The sequence below is a fragment of the Cinclus cinclus genome, chromosome 1, assembly GCF_963662255.1.
Source record: "Cinclus cinclus chromosome 1, bCinCin1.1, whole genome shotgun sequence".
In the NCBI taxonomy this organism is placed as follows: domain Eukaryota; kingdom Metazoa; phylum Chordata; class Aves; order Passeriformes; family Cinclidae; genus Cinclus; species Cinclus cinclus.
In genome coordinates, this window is record NC_085046.1 from 80824034 (window position 1) to 80835416 (window position 11383).

An 11383-nucleotide genomic window follows, 5' to 3' on the forward strand; every position below is an offset into this window, starting at 1 on the left:
AGGCTTTTGTTGGTGGTGCCAAGCAATAGGACAGGAGGCAGAAACTGATGCACAGAAGTTCCACCGGAACATGAGGAAGAGCTTCTTTACGTGCAGGTGACTGTGGATTAGATTGCCCAGAGCAGCTGTGGAGTCTCCCTCACTGAAGGTATTCCAGGACTATCTGGATGCAATCCTGTGCAATGATCTCTAGGATGAGCATGCTTGAGCAAGGAGGTTGGACCAGATGACCCACTGTGATCTCTTCTACCCTTACCAGTGATTCTGTAAAATACACTAAGATGAAAAACTCAGAAAACTCAATACTGGCACAAGCATTTTGGTAGCACCAGTTATCTTTAATCAGTTTAATATTGCATGAGCTTAACTTTACTCCAATTTACTTACCTTTTTTGCATGCTGAATGAGAGCTTTTTTATGAGTTTCAGTTAAATCTTTATGGCAGCAGTTCTTAATCCAAAAAAATGCTTCTTCAACTATTTTCCCTTTTTTTTGCATTGCTCTGTGTTAAGTTCACATTAATTCTTGGGATTTTTTTACTGGGGTGTCTAAACCAGATAGCCACTGTTTTATCTTGTTTGTTTTGTTTTTTTTTTTCTCAGCTTCTTTGACTCCTAAATTGGAATGGGCTTTTAGTGTAGAGGCCATAGTCAGCAAAGACAAAGAAATGCAGTCCTGCTCCCCTCACACCCCCCCAACATACATATGTAGCAGTGCCAATATTCCCATAAAAGAATGTGCACTCATTCAGTATAAAAAATGCCCTCCACCTTCTGGCCTGCAGGCAGGAGGGCCTCTATGCTTTATGGTACACTATGAAAGACTGTGCACTTGCTTTAAAAATGTGTGCCTCTATACAGCACCAACTGCACGGATGTGGGGAGCAGTTCTTCCACTGCTTCTTCAGCTGCAACTTATGACTCCAAGGAACTATGCTGCTAGGTTTTGAAAGGACCTTTCTGTCTTATTTTTTCTTCAAAGCAGGCCCTAGGGAAGGAGCTGAATGATTGCTATGCTGGATTAATGTGGCTTCAGGGCCAGAAGCCTGACCAGAATTTGAACTTGATGGAATTTGGAGAATTGATGGAAGATGTGATAGAGATGACTACACCAAGAGATTCAGGTCCAGCTCATCTGAATGCGTTGTTGTAACTCATTTTGGCCACATTCGCAGGCATACTAAATTTGCTATTTAGGACTGTAGTTGCCTACATAGGTTGTGATCAAACTGGAGTCCATACATTTAACTAATGAGATTTCAATGTGTTTTGCCACAGACCAGGAGCAATACCTTAGATTCTAGAAAGGTGCACTGAGGACAAATTTTGAGGTAGGTTATTTTGTCACAGGGATGCAAAACAATCTAGTTTCATTTAATTTGAGATAAAAAATAAAGAAAGAACTGAAAGAACTTTATTCAGAGCTCCCATGGGAACAGCAGTCGGAATTTGGTACCTACTTCCTCTTTATACCCTCAGAAGTCTCCAGCACACTTTGCTTATTTTCTGATTTCTCAAGTTTATCAAAGTCCAGTGTATAGCAGAATGCTAAATTTCAGAAAGTGAGGAGTGGAATGGGCTAATGAAGCTCCAAAACAAAGTTCCCCTTTTAGACTATCAGTGGAACAGATGGTGACACCTGTGGCAATACATTTCCTTTCCTTCCCTTCCTGGCACTGCTGTATTAAGAGCTCATGAGGAAATTTCACATCTGGGCTGGTAGTTTGCCCAGAACTTCAGCAAAGCTTTGCTAATGTTATTTGTTAGGGGGATTGCAAGTTATTCCAACTGCACTAATAAACTGTTCTTCAGTTTTACTTCCAGGTGTTGAGCTTATAGATTGTTGACAATTTCTTTAAAATTCTTTCTTTTTTCCCCAGAATCTTTAGAAAACTGAGAAAGTTGCTAAGAAACTTTAGATGGATGGCTAAACCAAAGTAAAAAACCTATGTCCTTCAGTAAAGAAAAAGCCCTTTTTTCCCTTCTGATTGTTTTGAGCAAAAAGCAGAAGGTAATTTTTAGGCATGGGTGTTTGCAAGAAGGAAGAGATGCAGGGGGAAGGGATAAGCTTGCATGTTGTTGTACATATTTGCAAGCACTTTAGTTTGCAGTGCTCTGTGATGCTGCTTTGGAGAGCAGTGAGCTGTGAAAGCTCTCCCTGTCAGTAGGACAGCAGTAGAGTAGCAGCTCAGGGTAGGTTAGCAGTGCAAGGTAAGTTGATCCTGTTGGATAGCTTGAATAGATGAGAGCTTGTTATTGTTCTGCCTTTCCCCTGTTTTCCTCACCCAGCTGGTTTAGCTCCAAAATGACTCAGAATTTTTCTTTCTGAGACACAAATATACCCTGGGTGAAAATTAAAGGGACAGACAGACTCACTCGTGTGTTATCTACTACAGATGAAACAAACTCCTGGCTCCAAGGGCAAGGTCAAGTAGAGGTGGCCTCCTGCTCAGGGTGTTCCTGATGTGTATGGGTTATATATCACACCTGTGTTTTCAAATGTAATAACCAGAAGAATGTTCTTTCTTTATAGTGGTGTATAACAAACAGTGTAATAACAACTAAATAAACAAAATGCTAGGACTTTCTTTACTGATATAACTGTGGAATTACATCATTAAAATCTCTCTAAGATGGGCAAAATGGGAGTAACAATGTCCTGCAGCAACATGATTTGTTGCTGCTCATTTCCAGCCCACCCTTCGCTGATGCCCCCTTGCTATTTAACACCACAGCAGAGGGTAGCACTGTGATGCTTGCCCATCTCAAGGCTGTGGCAAGCAAACATGAACGTGTTCTGCTCACAGCCCAAGCTGGGCTAAAGCTGCATAGCCTTGTCAGATGGGTGCTTTGCTAAAACAATCTCAGCAAATTATAGCAGCTTGAAATCATTATTTGTAGCAAAGTGGAACTGGGCTTGTACTGCAGTGACTGGAAGCAGGGCTAGAGGGCATAAAGTTCTGTCTTTTTTGCCTCTGCAGAACACTGCTGAGGACCAGACCTAATTATCTCTCTGCACAATATCTCACTCTTGCATGTTTGTCACTTTTTGCAGATTAAGTATCTGTGAGCAGCTACATATGGCTACCTAAGTGACTTCAGCTACCTAAGTGACTCCATGCAGAGCAGCAGAGACCACAGAATGGGAGTTTTAGGATCTTTCCAGTAGGCCTGGGAAGAAGGATGGAGAAGGAGTCTGATAAAGCTGGAACAGACAAAAGTGAAGAGTTACCTGGTGGGATGAAGAGGGAGTGCACAGCTGGCTGTGAAGAGGAAAAGTGTGGGAAGTAGGCACTGAAGAGAGCAGAGAGAGGTGTTGGGTGATGACAGTCAGAGTTGTGGTGAAAGTAGAGTGTTCCAGAACTTCAGTGTGAAGCAAAAGTGACACTGTGAACAGGAGAAAAGGAGACCTGAGACTCACCCTTGAAGATCACTTTCACTACTCCATGTTCATCCATTCATGGTTTTCTTTATTAGTAATTTGTTGAATAAGTCTCTTTGAGGACAGCCAGATGGAAAATCAAATAGGTTAATAAAAGGTGGTAGAGAAAAGAAAATAGAAAAGTGAAAGGGAGAGGTTAGACAGGAAATGCAGATGTGGGGTGCAGAGGTGGGTAAAAACTCTGGCAGTGATGGTGTCTCCTGGAATCACAGGTAACCCATGTCTCTGCTCCACTTTCCTGAATTAAGGAGCCAGGAAACAGCCGTGACTGAGCACTATATAATGTTAGCAGAGATGTCTCCATTAAAGAGGAGCAAAAATCAGCAGTACTAAGTGGAGGTAGAGCCTCTCTGTGGAGAGAGATAAGGGGAGATCTGCTTCAGACAGGAGGCAATGAGTCAGCACTGGAGAGGCAAAGCAGGAGATACTTCTATTGCCAGGTGCCCAAGAGATTTGAGGAGATAAACACTTCTTGCTGTCACTAAGCCTTTCTCCATCACACTTTGAGCAATGGTACTGTAGGAGACAGGTGGCCTTCTGTTGCTTCATAGCTGTTGCTGGGTGATTTGTAGGTTGTATGCCAAAGTTCAAAGTTAAATTCCCAGGAATTGCTCAACCCAAGATAATGCCCGGAAGCAGTCAGCAAAATTGGTGAGATGATGGAAGTTACTCCTCAGTAAGACAAAAACTTCTTGGGGAAAAATCACCACCTGGGATTTTTCTCACCCATCCCTTTCCCTTGCTGAGCCCTAGTTTCATTGCCTCTCTTAATGTACTTTTTCTGCTGGGCTGATGCCAAGTGGTCCATGCAAAGGGGGCTGAAGAGAAGCATGTCAGGATGCTTTGGTAGAAAGTCAAGACAAACAATTCAAAGTAAGAGGTAAATCAGGAATGAATAAAGAGGAGCAGTTAATTATTTCTTTCCCACATGTAAACTGGGGAATAGTGAGTCTTAAGTCAGGGAAAGAGCTGGGAGAGGAAGGAAAAGAAAGATTTGTGTATTGGTCCATGCTATACCAGTAAGAGGGAGGTGGGGAGGGCTTGGCAGTTCCCTACAGGCTGATGGGGTGGAGAGGGTACCTTTCCAAGCCTTACTGCTTTCCAGCTGGCTCAGATTGATGGTGTTTGCTATTCCCATGATATCTCTGATAGCATCTGTCTAATGTACTAATGACAAAATGCTTCATTCACCACTCAAATGAGGGATTAGGGCTCAAATTGCCATTCCAGCTTGTCACTCACCAAGGAATTAAAATCTTCTTTGAATGTGGAATTTACTGACCCCGCGGGAGAGCCTAAGACTAAGGAAATGATGCTTTAAACATGAGATCACTGAAATAAAATAACTCATTAGCTGGAGAGAGTTCATCTTTCCAAGCTGTGGCCGAGAGCCACTGGACAACATGACACAGGCACCACTCTCATGGTCCAGCCAGATCATCACAAATACCCCAGACATCTCCTCCTCTGAAGAAATAGCAGAGTATAGTGCAGGAACACCAAGAGATGGCTTTTAAGGAGTTTATGTGGTTGTTATAGAAGAGGCTTTGATCTGTGTCTTCTCTACTGAAGCAAATTATCTACTTCTTGTCCTGACTTGTCACTGACAGCTGGCCATAGTCACAAATCTGAATCAGGGGCTGTGAAGAAAATCTCTTTGAATTTCATCTGAGCAGAAGACTGATGCTGATAGCAATGCTTTAAATGTACATATATAGATGTGCCCACGTGGGAAGACAAGTGTTTTGTAGCACAAGCCTGTGATCTCTGCTAGCTCAGCTATGCTATGAGCTTTTACAGTAGAAGTGGGCTGGTACTGACTTAAATGTGCACAGTGGTGGAGAGCAGCAGTATCTCAGGAAACTAGATGGTTCGGCAATGATGCATAGTCACTCTAGGTGCTCTGGGTTCCTCCAGGAATTACTGACATCTGCGATTTTAGAAAGTCTGAGAACATTGCCCTTCTGCTTCCCTCCCTGCTCTCCTTCCCCCTCCCCAGCCCACCCAGCTTTTCAAAACATGTCTTTAGATTTGTCCAGAAAATAAGATCCTTTAATAAATTGACAGTGAATTCCAGGTCTTACTATTTTGCATTGGTTGCGGGCTTTTTTTCTGTTTGATTGTTTTTTATTTTGTTTTTAAGGGTTGGGTTTTTATTTTGCTATGCTAGGTCTAACTTCTCTTCATACTATACATAATTTTGTTGGAATCATTCTGAACTTAGCTCCTTTGGACTGTAAGTATGATTTGAGCCAAAAATATGCTGCAAGATGAAGCAATTGTGTTGCAGTTGTTGGAGTTAACATGGATTGATGGACAAGCTACAACTCAAGGTTGAAAGACCTTTTTTATGGTCTCCTGTCATCTCTGGAAGAATCCCTGCTAACATCTCACACCTGGAGTTGCTCTCTCCAGATCTGATGATAGAAAGCTCTCAGCCTCCCTTGGGAGAAGCCTGTTTCCATGTGATCACAATCACAGAGGCTGATGAGACGAGCTGTATCTGAGCTTCCCTAGGAGCAAAGCACAGCTGGGTAAAGTAGCTTGTGTCATGTCCACAGATCATCCCTCAGAAGGCAGTTCCCTAGATGGGCTATGCAACCTGAAAAATCTCCAGAGCCCACAGCAACTGACAGATCCTACAGCTCCTGCAGGGTAGGATGGTAAGAAAGCAAGCCCAAGCTAGCAAAGATCACAGTCCTCCTCAAGTCTGCCACAGCTGTCCTGCCTCCTTGTTTCTGTGTGAAGAATTGTGGTTGCAGGGATGTTGAACTTGAAATCCCTGCCCCTGCCATGTGTGTCCATCCAGGCGAAGGAGATTTTCTGCCTCTTCAGATTCCCCCTGTATAACTGTATATCTGCCTGCTGTTCTTTGTTGTGCCAGGTCCTCAGCTATTCATATAGCTAGGTATTCACTTAGTGTCATCTCACACCAGAGATTGATCATTGGACCACAGTGGCAAGGGAAGCTGAAGCTCAGGCTCTAGAAGGTCCCTGGTTCAGAAAAATGAAGTCTTGAAGGTCTTGAATTTAACAGGTCACTTCTGTGGAACTCAATTTCAAACTGGCTAAATGAACCTGTTCAATTAATGAACTTCTATTTAGTTTAATATCACCCCCTAATGCCATTTGAGTCCAGTTTCCAGTGTTACATTTTTCCAACCAGTCTTGACTTCTCACCTCTTCCTCCCAGTAACCTTGCAGATGTAGCAAGAGACACGCCAGCAGTCATGGTCCTGGGAAAGTGACAAAGACGTATTTAGCTCAAGATGTGAATTTGTCAAGACATCAGACTTTAAATGTTTATCCTAGGGAGTTAAGGAATTTTTAATGCTCTCTTTTACATCTGTCTGGAAGTCAGACATGCAGCTACATACAGACAGTGATACAGTTACTTCTTCTACCTTCCAGAAATGGAGTGCAATGTTTGGTGGGAACAATTTCACTCCTGATGTTATATTTGTAGTAGATTGGTAACAACTTAGCTGGAAGTAAGACCAGAGTCACTTGGGCTGCGTAATATTTGCCTGAAAGTCCTGAAGGAATTCCAATGTGAAACTGAGAACTGCTGGCCGAGCTGTATGACCCGTCTGTCATTAGTATCTCTGTGCCTGAGCACTGATGGATTGCTGGTGTAAGCCATTCACTATAAAATTACTGGTGAGTCTGACTTCCATCCATAGTAAGAGATAGTTGTCTATTGTAAAGGGTAAAACTGAAGAATAGTATTGGTAATAATCTTGTGATAAAGACTTGGTGTGGTTCCTGTAAAGGGAAATCCCACATCATTGCCATGCTGGTTTCTGTGAGGGTCTTGATGAGCACAGGAAGTTACTTAAGAGCTGGAGGAAAGGTCCTTTTATGGAATGAAAGCTGAGTGAAAGACAAGAAGCAAAAAGGGAACATGACACACTTCTCAGGGTGGAGGAGGAGAGGAGAGGAGAGGAGAGGAGAGGAGAGGAGAGGAGAGGAGAGGAGAGGAGAGGAGAGGAGAGGAGAGGAGAGGAGAGGAGAGGAGAGGAGAGGAGAGGAGAGGAGAGGAGAGGAGAGGAGAGGAGAGGAGAGGAGAGGAGAGGAGAGGAGAGGAGAATTATCCAGTCCAACTGCCTGACCACTTCAAAGTCAAAGTTAAAGCAGATTATTAAGGGTATTGTCCAAATACCTCTTAAACACTGACAGGCTTGGCAGTATTGGCCACCTCTCTAGGAACCTGTTCCAGTGATTTATCACCTTCTTGGTAAAGAAATGCTTCTTCATGCCCAGTTTGAACCTACCCTGGCACAGCTTTGAACTATCTTGTCACTGGAACCAAGGAAGAAATCCACTCCTCTCCCTTAATTTCCCCTCCATAGGAGCCTCAAGAAAGCAGTGAGTTTTTCCTCCAAACACAGCCCATGTATTACTCCTAGGAGTAGTTTTATTCAGCATCTTCATGAATGACCTAGGGGAGTGACTGAACTCCCTGCTTCCCTTTCTCACAATTTTTTGGATGGCCCCAGAAGAGACAAGCGCAATGCCTTGACATTAGACAGACAGCAACACTGGGAACAGTGTCCCAGCAGCTGTGGTCCCTAGGAGCTGGTTGGTGGAAGATGTTTTGCAGGGTGCTGGCCTTCTCTGTGCAGATGAAGCTGTAGCGATGAGGTAGGGCAGCACAGAAGGCGTCAGCCTTCCTCAGGGATTGGGAGCCTTTGCCTTCCAGACCATTGCTAGAGACAGGCAAGAAGCTGCAGAAGAATTGAGAGGTAGGCAGGAACCATCATTTTGCCTTGCTTCAAGGGTACTGATAAGTCAGGCTGGCCCTGAACAGCCTCTCTTGTGTCTCCCACTGCAACATCTTCCCATGGGACCAGGAAACCCATTTCACCTCAGCTGTGGGCTTTTAGTCCCTGCCTGAGCTGTAATGTGGTCTATCTTTCCCAGCTGTGCTTCGCCATGTTCTGTTTGTCTGAACCCTGGCAATTGAACAGACTTTCTGGCTTGACCTCACGCATGCCTGGCAATCACTGGACTGTGACTGGCACTGACTGCCACCACCCGAGTGATACTGACCTACAAACTAACTTCTCATCTGGATCTGGACCTTGGACCTGCTATTTGCCATTTTTTTTCCTTTTTTTGGTACCACAAGCTCATCTGGTGATCTGGACGCCCAGTTGAACCCAAGTCCATCCCTGGGCCTGCCTGCCTTCACCTTGTAGGAAATTGGGACAAGACTTGGCTGGAGAGACCTTGTCTTGGGTCCTGGCAGCCTTTTCTCCCTTGTCTCCTGGACCCCAGATACTTAGGAGCAGTTATCCCATCTCTCTGCCCTAACAGAAGAAAACTTTCCCAGTAAAACATGTTGTCCCTGACCCACCACCATAGCCCACTCTTCCACAAGTTGATTCTTTTTTTCCTGCAAGACCTCACTACAAGTCTTCCTTTCCCAGTATCTGTCACCAAGCCATCTGGAGCCCCAGCCAACTCAGCCTCCTGCAGTGGCACCACCTTACCAGGCTGAGGTGGGAGCTGCAAGCTGAGTTGCCTCCTGAACAGTCCCTACCTTTACCTGTGGTGACAAGTAAGCCATTAAGTTTCAGGGAGAAGGCTGATGTACACCACGGTTATGAGATATTTTATATTGTTTTAAGCCCTTGAAGACAGGCTGGGAGAGATGGAAAAGGTTTAAAATACACCTATTGTGGATCACTGTCCCTGTGCTGGGTTGGAAGGATGCTGCCCCAGCATTGCTCTAAGGCACTGGGATGAGTACTCATGGATTCCATTGGATTAGCACTGCCTCTTGCAATCATTCTGCACCCAATGCACCCAACAGTAAGTGAAGGGAGTAGGTTGAAGTGGGACTGAGCAGAACGCTCTGAAGCAGGTAGGGTGTTCAGTGGGTGACCAGAGCTTTCAAGTGTGAGGGGTTTTGACAAAGATGGGGAACATGGCTGGGGAACAAGCACTTGTGGGGAGCATGGCCCAGGCTCAGCGTGACTGTTGTGTTAGCTGGAAAGTGAGGTGGGACGTTGTACGGCATTGTCAGGAAGGCAGCCAGCAGATTCCTCAGTGATGGGGTAGCACTGGATGACCTCAGAGCACAAATGGTTTGTGCAGCTGGTGGACGCCCCTGAGCACCCTGCCTGTGCCAAGGAGAGCTCAGGGCACCAGCTCTCCTGGGAGGCAGCCCACACCTTGTAGTACCCTGCAGATTGCCTTGCCTGCCTGTCTGCTGAGGCTGGGGGTAGGAAAGGGTTGGCAGGTCACAGAATTATTAACAGGAGAAGCAGAAGGGCAATGGGAAATGTCAAAGAGTGATTCTCCAGCACAAAACTGGACCTGAAAAAGGTGGAGCAAAATTTAGTGCTGGAAATGAAGGAATTGTGACTGCTCTGAAAAGCTGCTGTCACAGATATTCTGAGTAAATGCTTGTGGTCAGTTTGAAAATACAGAAACAAACTAAACATTACCATAGACTATGATATTAAAAGATCAGTAACATTTTAGGCCCTTTAGGTAAAGGAGCCTGACGTTCATATTTCAGCAGCTTTCTCTCACACATATCCCTGCTGATAGCCTTCACACCCTCAAAGAGTGCTCTGTTGGGTTCAAATAGCATCAAATCTTCCATATCCCTAGATGGTTTTGGTGCTTATGATAGTATAGAACTAAAGAGCTGAGTGGGGCTGGGTAACCCTGAAACAAGTACAGACCTCCTGACCCAGCTCCTGTGGAAATAATCAGTCATTAGCCAGGGATATTGTGAAAAAGGGTTCACACTAAAGCCTGAAAACTCACACTTGGGAAGCTGAGTGTCCTGCTGAAAGTGTGTTGGGAGAGCTGGTTCCCTCTGTGGTCCTTAGGGTACTTGCTGGAAGATGGTGGATTTCTCTTTGGAGGGGCAGTGCTCCTTTGCATCATCTGACTACAGAGCACTCTCAGACCTGATCCTTTAGAGCTGTGTGTGCCTGTACTTGAAGAACTGCTGCTCTTCTGATGTGAAACAGCCTGCTATGTGTACATGGAGGATGAGTAATAAGGGAAGAGAAAGAAGGATAAAAAAGGGCCGTTCTTGACTATATCCCTTTACTGTAGTTACTTCAGTCCAGCTGTTCCTCGTGCAGTTGCCACTGCTGTAACTTTGTGACACTGGCTGCCATGTCTGGTTCTTGGAAATTTTCATATTCTGTTATTTTTCTGTGTACTGCCTATTTTGAGCCAGTCAAGCTAAACCAATCATAATTCAGATGAGGAAAACAATGCATTTTCATACAGCATTTGTTACATATCATAGGTCATCTCCAATGCTTGTGTGTGTCACTGTAGTAGGCTGACCCTCACTGGATGTCAGACACCAGCCAAAACACCTCTATTACTCCCCCTCCATCACTGGACAGGAGAGAGAAAATATAACAAAGGGGTCATGGGTTGAAATAAGGACCAGGAGAGATCACTCACCAATATTGTCATGGGCAAAACATGCTTGAATGAGAGATACTAACTAAATTTATTACTAACAAAATCAGACCAGGATCATGAGAAGTAAAATAAGACCTCAAGGAACACCTTCCCCACACCCCTCTCTCCTTCCTAGCTCTACCTCTTCCACAGCCTGGGACCAAACTTTCCAAGACATGAAGGCAGTTTTGGTTACATCATGTTTCCATATTCTGTCAGTGTTAACTCTTGGTTGCCAGCTGGACAAAGTGTGTGCAGAGTAGGTGAGAGGTGTAGGTGTTAAATAACGGAAGTCCTGAAATGCACTTGTGTGGACTTCATAGGAAGTGCAGCAGCTCTAGGGCCTCCAACAGCTGTCCTGTGCCCAGTGCTCAGGGAGTGGAGGTCAGGGATTCTCAACCACACATGTGATACACAGTACGTGACATATTCCCTCTCAATGAGGAATGCAGGACAAGCCCTGCAGATGAATGCAGATCAGGAGCAAGCCGTCAGTGAA